The sequence below is a fragment of the Pseudophryne corroboree genome, chromosome 3 (genome assembly GCF_028390025.1).
Source record: "Pseudophryne corroboree isolate aPseCor3 chromosome 3, aPseCor3.hap2, whole genome shotgun sequence".
In the NCBI taxonomy this organism is placed as follows: domain Eukaryota; kingdom Metazoa; phylum Chordata; class Amphibia; order Anura; family Myobatrachidae; genus Pseudophryne; species Pseudophryne corroboree.
In genome coordinates this window covers 468181020-468195050 of record NC_086446.1, presented here as the reverse complement: position 1 = coordinate 468195050, position 14031 = coordinate 468181020, and the positions used below count along the sequence as shown (strand labels likewise).

At 43.7% G+C, this 14031-nt stretch overlaps 1 protein-coding gene across 1 annotated transcript in view; it reads left to right on the top strand.

Annotated features, from left to right (window-relative positions):
* The window catches only part of SGSH (N-sulfoglucosamine sulfohydrolase), a 106245-nt gene that overhangs the window by 3278 nt on the left and 88936 nt on the right, over nt 1–14031 (top strand). The window lies entirely within an intron of this gene.

Here is a 14031-nt window from a genome sequence, read left to right as displayed (position 1 = left end):
GACATCGAGCCAATGGCGCGCATGCAAAAATGGAATGTGGCCTCGTGCCTGCTAGACCACACCCCTGGTATAAAATACATTGAAAAAGCCAGAACGACATAAAATTATTTTTTTAAAGCCAGATCCATTGAAAAAGCCACTTTTAAAAACATAATTGAAAAAGCCAGATTCAAATAATAAACTTCAGCTCATACGTGTCACTCCAGCCAGCTCCCCCATGTGTCACTCCAGCCAACAGCCTCCTGTCACTCCAGCCAGCTCCCCCATGTGTCACTCTTGCTAGCACCCTCCTATGTCACTCCAGCCAGCTCCCCCATGTCACTCTTGCTAGCTCTCCCATGTGTCACTCCAGCCAACACCCTCCTGTCACTCCAGCCAGCTCTTCCATATGTCACTCCTGCTACCACCCTCCTATGTCACTCTAGCCAGCTCTCCCATGTGTCACTCCTGCTACCACCCTCTATGTCACTCCAGCCAGCTCTCCCATGTGTCACTACTTCCAGCACCCTCCCACGTCACTCCTGCCAGGAACCCTCCTTTGTCTCTCCAGCCAGCTGTGCCATGTGTCACTACTGCCGAGACCCTGCTGTGTCACTCCTGCCAGGTCTCCCATGTGTCACTCCAGCCAGCTCTCCCATGTGTCACTCCTGCCAACACCCTCCTAACACTCCAGCCAGCTCCCCCATGTCACTCCATCCAGCTCTCCCATGTGCCACTACTTCCCTGCCAGGACCCTCCTTTGTCTCCAGCCAGCTCTGCCATGTGTCACTCTAGCCCACCCTCATGTATCATTACAGCACCCCCCCCCCCCCCACCCCCCCCCACACACACACACACACACACACACACACACACACACACATCACCTCATGCCATTGCAGCAGTCCCTAAAGTGTCCTCTGTTTGCTTGTGGGTGTCTCACCCCTAGTATCTCACTCCTTCAGTTTTCAGTCCCTGTAGTGCTGTTGCCTGTCTGGCTGGAGTGCAGCGGTTTCTGTATCTGTTGTGGTCTCATGATTTAGAGTGTTGGGAGCCACATTTGAATAAAGAAAGAGCCGCATGTGGCTCAAGAGCCACAGGTTGGCCACCGCTGGCCTACAATAAAACAAATAGTGAATCTTCTCAATTTAAAATGGCGAATTTAGCTTAGAGTTAAGGGCCCCATACCCTAGAACGATTATGCCCGATTTCAGCCCAATTCGGGCATTCGTGCCGATATATTGGGTGAAATCGGGCATTTTGGCTGTGTATCCGATCCGATGCGCGGCCCCGTGAGCGTCGGTTCGACTCCTCTAGGTTGTTAGTGCTGCACTCGTGATATGTAGGTTCCCGCAGGCATGGCTTGGATCCCATACGATATATCACATGCAAAATGTACCAAATCGTATGGAACCACTCCCGGGAAGCTCCCGGGAGAGTTCAAGGGAAATCGCCTCCGACTTCAGGCTCAGACATATCGTTCTAGTGTATGGGGCCCTTTACTATATAATACCATACCTCCCAACTGTCCTGATTTTCGCGGACCAGTCCCATTTTTTGGGGACTCTCCCGCTGTCCCACCCGCGGGCCACACCCCCTTGTGTCTCCTTTTCCTCCTCTCCCAATGTTAGGAGGTATGTAATACTGTTTGCCCTCATCTAGACACTGTGGGCCTAATTCAGATCTGATCGCAGCAGCAAATTTGTTCTCTAATCGGCAAAACCATGTACACTGCAGGGGGGCAGATATAACATGTGCAGGGAGAGTTAGATTTAGGTGGGGTATGTTCAAGCTGACATCTAAATTGCAGTATAAAAATAAAGCAGCCAGTATTTACCCTGCAGAGAAACAATATAACCCACCCAAATCTAACTCTCTCCCCCTGCAGTGCACATGGTTTTGCCCATTAGAGAACAAATTTACTGCTGCTATCAAGTCTGAATTAGGACCTGTAATTGTTATCTTTTCTTTTATACAATATTGCTCCAGTTAGCTGGAAGGTGCCAGTAGGTGAATAGCACATTTTTATAATTATTCCAAACTTGTTGGTGAGATTGTTATAGAGCGTTTGCTTTTAACTAAAGCCAAAGGGCTATTTTAAGATACAGTTATTTATTAAACCCCTAACACTGGATGGTGATACAGGTTGAGTATCCCTTATCCAAAATGCTTGGGACCAGAATTTTGAATATCGGATTTTTCTGTATTTTGGAATAATTGCATACCATAATGAGATATCAAGGCGATGGGAACTACGTCTAAGCACACAATTCATTTATGTTTCCTATACACCTTATACACACAGCCTGAAGGTCATTTTAGCCAATATCTTTAATAACTTTGCGCATTAAACAAAGTGTGTGTACATTGAGCCATCAGAAAACAAAGCTTTCACTATCTCACTCAAAAAATTCCGTATTTCGGAATATTTGGATATGGGATACTCAACCTGTATTACCAAATTTGGGATCAGTATGAGATACCGGCGCATGGGATCCCGCGCTCGAAATACCAACGCCGGGATACCGATGTGGAAGAAGCTGACAGGGGTGAGTAAGGAGTGTTCTCCCCTCTCTCCAACCCCATAATCCTCCCTACCCGCAGCCAAATCCTAACCACCCGCCGGAGGTGCCTAAACCTAACGCTCCTTTCCACCGCAGCCTAACCCTAACCCTCCTAGAGGGGGCCTAACCCTAACCCCCCCTCCTCGATGCCTAACCCTAACCCTCCTAGAGGGGGCCTAAACCTAACTCCCCCCTCCCCGATGCCTAACCCTCCTAGAGGGGGCCTAACCCTCCCTCAGCAGCCTAACCTCCCCCACACGGCTTACCTGTGGTGAGCCGCGGTTTGTCCTCGTCCGGGATCCCGGCTGTTGGTATTCCGGCGCCAGGATGGTGCACCCATTCTGAAATGCTGGTGTCGCCTTTCAGAATAGGGTCAGTATTCCGGCGTCGGTATTCTGACTGCCAGGATACCGACAGCCGGGATCCTGACTGCTTCCCCCCAAGTTATCATGCTTTCAGAAGACCTACATTTTCAGCTCTTGGCCCCGTTAGTTAATGCCATCTGCCGATGGTGTTAGCTACCACTCCCCACTGCAGAGGCGCTTTAAGAGAGAAGGAAGCCCGTGTCCAGCCTCCTCCATTAAGGCCCCCTTCTCTGCCAGCAGCGCTAAGAGTCTGAGCGCTAGAGGGCTCAGACTCTACCGCACATGTGCAGCTCTCCGGGAAAATGGCGTGGCGACCATTTTCCCAGTGATTTGTCTACTGTGCATGCACAGAACTCCGTGAAAATGGTGCAGCGCCCATTTTCATGGTGTTTTAACAGCACTGCGGACGCCAACGTGGGACTCCAGAGGGGTGAGTATTCAAAAAATGGGTGCAGCGTGAGCAGTGAGGGCCCACTCTGGGCTCAGGAACCTGTGTGCACCGCACACACTGCACCCATGCACCCATTATAGATACGCCAGTGCCCCACTGGTAATGCTCAGGCAAAAGTGAGCTTTATTAGCTGCCCATGCTTTCTGCTGCATGTGCACCATAACCTTACTCCAGGAATTGAAGTCTATAACCGTTGGGTGAGCTAGCAGTAAAATACTTTATAATCAGAAAGTGCTTTGCTGGGACAGCCCCTTTTCAGAGGTAAGTATTGCAATGTAAGTTTTTGTTTATGGAGGGAAAAAGCTCTATAAGGGATCTATTCATTATCCTTCATGGGCTCGTTAACATGCGGAAACCTGAGTTTCCACAGGTTTTAAGTAAAGGCCCATTCATTATTAGTAGCCCGATGGGGCTGCCTAGTATTCATCAAAGTCCGAAAACTGAAAGTTTTCAGAGTTTGCCTTGGGAACTAATGTCCTCAAAAAACAAAAGGGAAAGGGGACTGGGGATCTAGGCCGCACAGGAAAAATAATTATTTGACAAATTATATTTACCTCAGAGAAACTGACACTATTGGGATATTACTTTCCCTATAATTGATCAATTGTATACCTCTAGCCTATTGGTATAATGGTTACAATAAATTGTGACGGTCAGTGGTGCTCCCAAGGGTATAGAGATACAAATTATAAAAATGACCACAAGGAAGACCAAAAAAAAACCCTGGTTGGAAGCACTCTTGTCTGAGGTAATGAAACAAAGATTTTTTGAAAAAAAGATACTGATGAAGAATTATTATAAATATTAAGATTTCAAATTTTATTGGTATGCCTTAAAAATAATTTATATAACATCCATGTGAATGAACTAGTAAACATGTGATCTTCTTGCAAAAATATGTAAAAAAGTGTATGGTCTGATCTAGATGACCTCAGTCAAAGACAGTTGATTCTATTTGAGTCCGTCTGTGTGGTAATTCCCTTCTCATAAATATAAAAAAAATATATAAATCAAAATTTTGATAGTGTGACCATCATCTTTATCATATATGTGCCCATGTATAAATTCTCAGGGCAGTAGTTTTGAATCATGGGTCACTAGAGGGATTGTTTTGAGTTGGGTCACTTGTGTATCAGCGTGTGGCCCAGTTAACGTGGAGAAAGTATCTATGTAGTGGTTTCTTTCAAGACATAAAAAGTCAGGGCATGTCATCAATAGGACAGAAATAATGGTACCACCTGTATAAAGAGACAAGGAGTTAGGGTTTATGTTGATTCACCTACGTAAGTAATGAGAGAATACAAGGTACCCGTATCATACCCAAATTGCCCCGTGTATTCTATCCCAGTTGTTTATAGGTTAATCACCCAAGGAGGGAAAAAAATCAAACTACCTTAAGAAAGGATCATAGAGGTTTTTATATGGAGATACGAGGTGCATGGGCTTTCTATTCCAGCAATCTGTCAGGCAATCCGCCTGCTGGATTTAAGAAAGGAGATGTTGAGGCAGAGACATAAAGGCAGTTGTCTGATAGATAAATTGCTTAGTCTTAACAATTAAATAGTGGATCTCCAAAAGTTAATTTACCTTAATTATCCACAGCCGAGTATTCCTAAGTCTCAGAAGCAAATCCTTTCTATGAAGAACCCTGGACGTATCACTCCTGATCTCCTTGTCGTGATTTCTTTCACATATATCCCATAATTTTGAACAAGAATCCTGACAGAGGTATGGGGCACGGTTGCCTCAATAATTTGGTCAATGACTATCAAATGGTTGATTCAGCAGCAAACTGATAAAATGCTGAAGTACAGAAAGTTGTTGTTTACAACCATGTCCAAACGGAAAAATGAGGCACCAATCCCTCAATTCCTTTCAAAAGTTATCAGATGATCTCAAATACATGACAGAGGTGTACAGCATACAGAGTTTTAGTTCTTTTTTTGACCAATACCAAATGGTTAAATGTCAGAGGTATGAGGCACCAATACCTCAGTTTTTTATCAATGTCAAAAAAATAATAGAAAAATATTTAAATTACTTGACAGAGGTCACTGACCCAAAAACTTCTGGTCTTGCCAGCAGCTATTGGTGCATCTCGCTAATTTATGATCATGATATATTGAGCACATGGAGGTATAAAGAGTGGCCAAGATATAGGCAGATCTCCCTTCTGCTGTTCTCCCGTCTTGCCAGCAGGTATAGGACGAGGAATGAGAGAGGGTGGGTGCATCCAAATTGGCCAGAAAGAAGAGAAAGAGGAGGTATCAAGCAAGAGGACTCAGGCAGGTATTCCCTGGTGCCTTATAACAGGTAGTGCAGAGATTTGAACCTGCACATTTGTCTCTGATGCGGTACACTCCAGAAAGGTCAATTGAGATTATAATTACTGTGAATACTAGTCAATATCAACCAAAATGCATGATAAAATACTTCTTCTCTCTTCACCCTAATCTCCTCCCATAAGTACCCCAACACATGAAGGAATATTGAAAATTGAAAAAAATGAAAAAAATGGAAAAAAATATAAATGAATAAATGAATATCTTCACAGTGCCTGACAAAACCCGTTTGTCATATAATAATCAGCTGTTCTCTCTAATGCAGTGTAGCTGCTACTGCCAGTGTGGGTAACCACTGTTCTCATTTGTTAATTATGGCAATGGGTAGCTCCCAAAGGCTCATGAGCATGTCATAATGAGCTGTTTTCTCTGATGCAATTTTGTTGCTACTGCCAGTGTTTGTAGCTGATATTGATACTTGTCAGAAATGTTGTATCAAAAGGGATATAGTACATCTATCAAAAGACATATAGCTATTTTCAAAATAACTCCTCAATTTGTATCCTCATAGTTATTGTCCTAATCTTTTGCGGTGGAAACAAGAAGTTTGATTGTCACGTATAAATTACAAATGTATTTTATCACTGGCCACCACTCTGTCAAATATAGTTACCACTCCCGGGACAAGGTGCGGAGAAAAAGGGGGAAATGTCACCCCAGAGTTTCACATGTAGACGGCTATACTCGCGGATAATCCCCGCCGTCTATCACCGCGCGGCGTCCCGTTCTCCTGCGGCCGCTCTGGCCAGCGACAGGCCGATACTTCCTCCGTTCCCAGCTGCCGCACTACTGTTCCACTGACGGACCGGTGGGTCACGTGTGCGCACCACGTTACTCACCCTTTAGACGACCTGACGTACGTTTCACAAGGCTTGATCACAGGTAATTAGATAGCCTGTGGTCCGTTGCTTTTAAAAGAAAAAGGCTGCTTATTCACAGTCTTTCTTCATTATTAATCAATTATAGGTGCCGAACGCAATCCTATACAACTAGGCTACCCAATTAAAGGTCATAGGTTACCAATAAAAATAAATCAGAACCTATTAGATACAAGATTGTTATTACTGCCAAGAAATAAATAAAAAATTCACTAATAAGTATTGCAGTGAGTATATGTATGTAATCCCAATTATAGGGAAGAGAAAGGAAAAAAGGGAGGATGATGATATATAGGGTATTTCAGAAAACATATAGTAATTATAGATGTATTCCTATAGGGGTCCTGTTTAAACCCAAAATTGTTTAGGATCATTTAAGATTTTTAATTATTTGTATAAATTGGAACAAGACAGGAAGGGGATATAAAGAAAGAAAAGTAATAATAAGTAAATATAATAATAAATATGAGTAAAAACAAAATTAAAATAATAGTAATAAGTGACAAAAATGATTATACTGATAAAAGTCAATAATAATGAATAATGGAAATAAAATTAATAATAAAAATTAATAGTAATTAATTATATAAATTGATTAAGTGATATAGAATAGAAAAAATTAGAAAAAAATTAGAAAAAAATTATTACATATAAAGAATTGCAGATATCGATGCTCATAACCAATAATGTATTGTTTACGATTAAGTTGGCTACAGATCAGACCGCATTAAATTAATGGTGGTGTAGAGTCATGTCATCCACCATATTGCAAAAAATGTTTATACTGCATTTGTGTAGAGGGCCCTAAGCCCTGTGCAGAGAATAAAATGTGTGTGTAATTCGAGAAGTGAGTGATATGTAGAATTATTGTGATGAATACAATTGTTATAAAAGTGATGTCAATGGTTTGTGTATGTACTATATATCACTCTCATAGAGGTGATATATAGTGGTGCCGGATTTCTATTGAGTCACTAATAAGATGTAAGGCAGTGATATGATAATCTGAGAATAGTAAAGACCAAATGGGTAAACAGTGACTAACATGGTGAAAAGAAAAAAGTGAAAAAGGTGAAAAAAGTGATATCGTATTGCCTTGATACATGAAGCGTGAATAGTAATGAACAGTGTATGTGAAGAGACTGAATTGAGTTATAATTAATTGAATATAATAACTGAACTACAATTAGCTAAAAACACCCAATTAATGTAATATCCAAGTTATTTGGGAAGAAAGGCTCCAAAATTAATGTTTTCATTTAGACCCTCAGGGTTAAGAGCCCCAAGTTTGAAGGTCCATTCGCATTCCCTTTGTAATAATTGGTTGACAATGTCGCCTCCTCTATTCCCCAACTTGACTTGTTCCAAACCATAAACTTTAAGATTTTGCCAGGACCCATCATGTTCATAGTGAAAGTGACGTGCAACTGACGTCAGTTTTTTGAAATTTGCCAAATCCTTTACGGCATTTCGTATTGAGCCAATATGCTCTAAGATGCGTTGTTTGAAGGGTCTACTTGTCATCCCAACATACCGTTTGTTGCACTCACATGATATGCAGTAAACTACTGCTTCTGTGTTGCAGTTAATGTAATGTTGGGATTTTATGTTTTTACCAAAGCGATCCATAATGCTATCTGTTTGTTTGATCCACTTGCAGGCTTTACAATGTCCGCAGGGGAAAGTTCCCACAGTTTTTGGTTTTGTGCTCAATATATCATGATCATAAATTAGCGAGATGCACCAATAGCTGCTGGCAAGACCAGAAGTTTTTGGGTCAGTGACCTCTGTCAAGTAATTTAATTATTTTTCTATTATTTTTTTGACATTGATAAAAAACTGAGGTATTGGTGCCTCATACCTCTGACATTTAACCATTTGGTATTGGTCAAAAAAAGAACTAAAACTCTGTATGCTGTACACCTCTGTCATGTATTTGAGATCATCTGATAACTTTTGAAAGGAATTGAGGGATTGGTGCCTCATTTTTCCGTTTGGACATGGTTGTAAACAACAACTTTCTGTACTTCAGCATTTTATCAGTTTGCTGCTGAATCAACCATTTGATAGTCATTGACCAAATTATTGAGGCAACCGTGCCCCATACCTCTGTCAGGATTCTTGTTCAAAATTATGGGATATATGTGAAAGAAATCACGACAAGGAGATCAGGAGTGATACGTCCAGGGTTCTTCATAGAAAGGATTTGCTTCTGAGACTTAGGAATACTCGGCTGTGGATAATTAAGGTAAATTAACTTTTGGAGATCCACTATTTAATTGTTAAGACTAAGCAATTTATCTATCAGACAACTGCCTTTATGTCTCTGCCTCAACATCTCCTTTCTTAAATCCAGCAGGCGGATTGCCTGACAGATTGCTGGAATAGAAAGCCCATGCACCTCGTATCTCCATATAAAAACCTCTATGATCCTTTCTTAAGGTAGTTTGATTTTTTTCCCTCCTTGGGTGATTAACCTATAAACAACTGGGATAGAATACACGGGGCAATTTGGGTATGATACGGGTACCTTGTATTCTCTCATTACTTACGTAGGTGAATCAACATAAACCCTAACTCCTTGTCTCTTTATACAGGTGGTACCATTATTTCTGTCCTATTGATGACATGCCCTGACTTTTTATGTCTTGAAAGAAACCACTACATAGATACTTTCTCCACGTTAACTGGGCCACACGCTGATACACAAGTGACCCAACTCAAAACAATCCCTCTAGTGACCCATGATTCAAAACTACTGCCCTGAGAATTTATACATGGGCACATATATGATAAAGATGATGGTCACACTATCAAAATTTTGATTTATATATTTTTTTTATATTTATGAGAAGGGAATTACCACACAGACGGACTCAAATAGAATCAACTGTCTTTGACTGAGGTCATCTAGATCAGACCATACACTTTTTTACATATTTTTGCAAGAAGATCACATGTTTACTAGTTCATTCACATGGATGTTATATAAATTATTTTTAAGGCATACCAATAAAATTTGAAATCTTAATATTTATAATAATTCTTCATCAGTATCTTTTTTTCAAAAAATCTTTGTTTCATTACCTCAGACAAGAGTGCTTCCAACCAGGGTTTTTTTTGGTCTTCCTTGTGGTCATTTTTATAAGAACTAATGTCCTCTTCAGAAGGCGTTGATTCCCGGAGACCTGCTACATCTTATGGGTAGGAGGTCCGGGGGTTGTAAAGAGGGATATGAGCAGATTCCTCCGCCGCCTCTGCACTTAGTGTCCAACGGCCGTGCTTTTGCGTTGACTCAGGTCACACATGAGCAGTCAGCTACCATGAGAGTGATAGGGATTGCGGGGGCAGCTGCTTTCGGAACAGCTGTACCTGCAACAGGCCCCTTACAAACTATAGTGAGAGAAATAGTGTGTACTCACCACTGGCACCACACTGCCACCACTGGCGGGGGGTGTATTCAACTACTGTGTTTCATTCAACCCCTTACAAACTTTGGGGCTAATTCAGTATGGATCGCATTTGCAAAGCTGCTCGTTGGCAAATGTGATCCTTAGCAATGCAAATGCAGTAACAGGTGTTACACACCTCCTTGTTGTATTTGCGATCGCAGCGCTGTGACCAAGTCGTAGCCTGGGATCAACATCATGAATTATGGTCGCAGTGTTCCCTGGAGACTGCTACCTGAGAGAGCCTCAGCTTACTCAGCTGGCCATCGCATGGTGGCTTACAAGGCCAAGGAAACTGCGTCCGCAGTCCTTGGTTTCACCACTCCCGGAAAACGGGTGTGATACGCCCCTATTTTCAGCAACACCGGCTCACCCCATTCCTCCCCTTGAATGCTCTGCCTGTCAGGCAGGCAGATGCGTTTGCAATACTGCGATGCTATCGCGGTACCCATTTTGCACATACACAGAATGTGTCATGCGCAGTTTCTCGATTATTGTGAAACTACGCTGAGGATCACAGTAGCGATCCATACTTGTTAACCCCCTTTCTCAACGTTGCTCGAAATCTACTTTCATGGATGCAATTAACAGATTTGTTACATTACCTTATGGACTTGATAGTGCTCCAATGGAAATTACATTTTTTATTTTAACCATCTTTTTATTATTATGTGACAAGCACAGACATCAGCAATGGAAATCAAACATTGTAGATAATGAGGGCGGAGGGGGATTGCTAAAAGTATTTTAACCTTGTTATATTCCTTCCCCGAGTGATGCTTTTTCAGTAGCTTGTATTATGTGATCTTCACAATGAGGTGTTGTTGGGCAATGCACTAACTGTTGGCTTTCTTACAGCCAGGTGTATTTACTTTCAAATTGAAAATGAATAATAAATGAATGTAAAAAAACCCCGAAATCTATTATTAAATAACGCGTAAAAAAGAAATCTGAGCAGGAATACTAACCCCTGGAAGCGGCAGCTGTGAGGATATGCTGTAACATTAGCTGCATGCTTTTCTGATAATTGTGTTGCTGGTTATTGTAATCTATGATGAACTGCATTCCACATCATGTGACCTGATCATCATTCCTTAGCGTAGGAGAAATTATTATTGGTCACCTACATTTGAAGGAATGAAGTAACAGGACTATTCATTACATGGATATCTCCTGCTTACCTTGCATTCAAAGGTTTTGGAGATTGACTACAGGAACTGCCGCCATTTTCAGATGGCACTAGTTCCCGAACCCCTGCTCCTCCTTTTGAGAAGGAGGTTCAGGTTGCAAAAACGGTTCGTTTCGCCTTACTCCCTCCGGCAGACCGTTGCTGGGTCAAACCCGCCAGTGTGAATTCCACTAATTGGCAGCAGAATCAGCTGTGTTAGGGCTCGTGGGGACAATGGCTTTGTTGGAGCAGCCTAGTATAAATGTGTGCAAATTGTGAAATGCATTGAAAGCTTCCTTTTATGATGCTAGACCACTTCCTCAGGGATATTATTGATTTGCATCGCTAGGGGATTGTTGACTGAATATCATCTTAAAATTATTGAAGAGCTTGTTTTGTTTTCTCTTAAGTCTCAGCTTTCCTCTGCAAGGCAGTATGTATGTAGTTAAGCAAGAGAGTGATTGCAAAACTTCTGTAATCACATGTCTATATCCTGTTTTTTTGCTACAAGTAAGCACAACTTATATTTCTCTAGCATCCATAAGGGATATTGGGGAGACTTCGTATGATGGGGTATAGACGGGGTAAGCCAGTGCACTTTAAATTTCTTCAACTGGGTGTGCTGGCTCCTCCCCTCTATGCCCCCTCCCACAGGCAGTTTAGAAAAAAGTGCCCTCAGGAGAGGATGCACATCTCTGAGCTCCAGAGAGTTTTCTTCAGTTTCTTTTAAACTTTTAGAATTTTCGGTAGGCTGTTTGGGCAACAGCATACCTGCACCGTGGGAGTTAGGGAGGGGGGGGGGGGGGGGGGGTTGGGTGGCGGACACCGGGCTTGCGAGGTGTCAGAGCCGCTTCCCCACTGCAGGACCACCATCCTGAGAGGTTGTTGCACCGCAGGGCACTGCGCCTTGGCGGTCACAATCGCAGCACACTGCACACCCCTAATAATAGCCTGAAGGTGATGACAGTGGTGAGTACAAACCGGGGGCCCCACTAGGGGGTCCCCCGGTTCGGGGTGCAGCTGATACACAGGGGAGGCATACGGGACACTCCTGGGGGGACCCGCTATAGCCCCCTGTGTACACTGGCTAGCAGTGGCTAAAACTAGCACTTGTGTGATGTTTGTAAGCGTTTTGGGAGACATTGCCAATATAAAAAACACTAGCTCCGGCGCCATTACAGGGGGCGGAGCTTCCTCAAAGCGGGACCAGCGGCATTATGGCGCCTCCCTCTCCTTAAGGCTGCAGCAGCAGGCACACACAGCTCCTCCAGACACTCAGGAAACGCTGGAAAACTGGTACAGGGTGTAGCAAAGGGGAAGAGCCGCTATTGTACACAGCCTGTGTCCTGAAACAGGACAGCATACCAGTGTTATACTGTGATATATCAGCTTACAACCTCACTGTGGCTGTTTAGCTTGGGGTGTGCTGGTCTTCTCTCTCTCTCTCTCTCACATACAGTAAGGGCAGGCTTGCTATCATTTACGTGTGTGTGTGTGTGTGTGTGTGTGTGTGTGTGTGTGTGTGTGTGTGTGTGTGTGTGGTATCTCCTGTTACATCTGGTTCATTATCCTGTGAACAATATAGTCAGTCCTCTCAGCTCTGTGAGGGGGCTGGAGGGGAGAGTCAAGAGCCTTCCTGGCTAGGTGCCATTAAAACTATGATGTCTGATATGTCATGTCAGCTCACTGCAAATGCTCAGAAAACACAACAAGTGCAGCAAGCTGTTGCAGATCTGGCTGCTAGGGCTGACCAGCCCCCCTCCCTAGTTTAGGTCCACAAAGACGTAGGTTACCTGCATTGCTATCTGATTCAGATGAGGAAATACTGGAGGAGGGGGAGGAATTGGAACCTATTACTGGGGATTCCCCTTCTGCACAAGGTATTGAACCCCTCATTTTAGCTATACGGGACGTGTTAAAACTCCCTCTAGTGGACACTGCGTCACAGCAGTCGTTTTTCTTCACACAGAATAAGCCCAGTGTCACTTTCCCTGATTCTGCAGAGTTAGATGACTTGTTTAAGTTAGCCTAGATAAATCGGACAAAAAATTCCAATCAGGATATTCAATTTGCCTGCAACGATTGCAGGTGTAATGTGACGCCGCTGGGGGCTATCTAATTAGGCCCGGTAAGCCGGCGCGTGCCGCGGCTTATCAGGGATTTTGCAAAGTGCCCGATAACAGCCCCGTTTTCATCCGAAAATAGGGCTATTTCACCCGAAAACACACAGGTTTCACTGAACCTGTGTGTTTACGGGTGTAACTGCACCCGTTACCGGCCGAGCTAATTAAATAGCCCGACCGCAGCACCCCGAAGAAACATCGGGGGTTTTTACTCCCGATGTCTCTTCGGGGGCAAATTGAATATCCCCCCAAGTGTCAAAACGGTTTTTGCACACTTTCCCATTTGCTCCTGAAGGTAGAAAATTATGGGAAGAACCCCCGACTGTGGATTTATCAGTCTCGCGCCTATCCAAAAAGAGGGTGTAGTATGGCTTACCGGCGGTCTCCTGACCACCGGTCAGCTTACCGACGCCGGGATCCCGGCAGCATACCGACGCCGGGATCCCGGCGGGGAGGGGCGAGTGCAGCAAGCCCCTTGCGGGCTCGCCACGCTGCGGGCTCGGTGGCGACCTGCGGTCGCCACGGGTTCTATTCCCACTCTATGGGTGTCGTGGACACCCACGAGTGGAAATAGTCCCTGTTGGTCGGCATGCCGACCATCGGGATACTGAGCCGGCGGGATGGTGGAGGAGGTCATGTGACTGTCGGTCAGCGGACCGCCGGTCACATGAATACCACCCCAAAAAGGTGATACTACCGGCGCCGGGCTCCT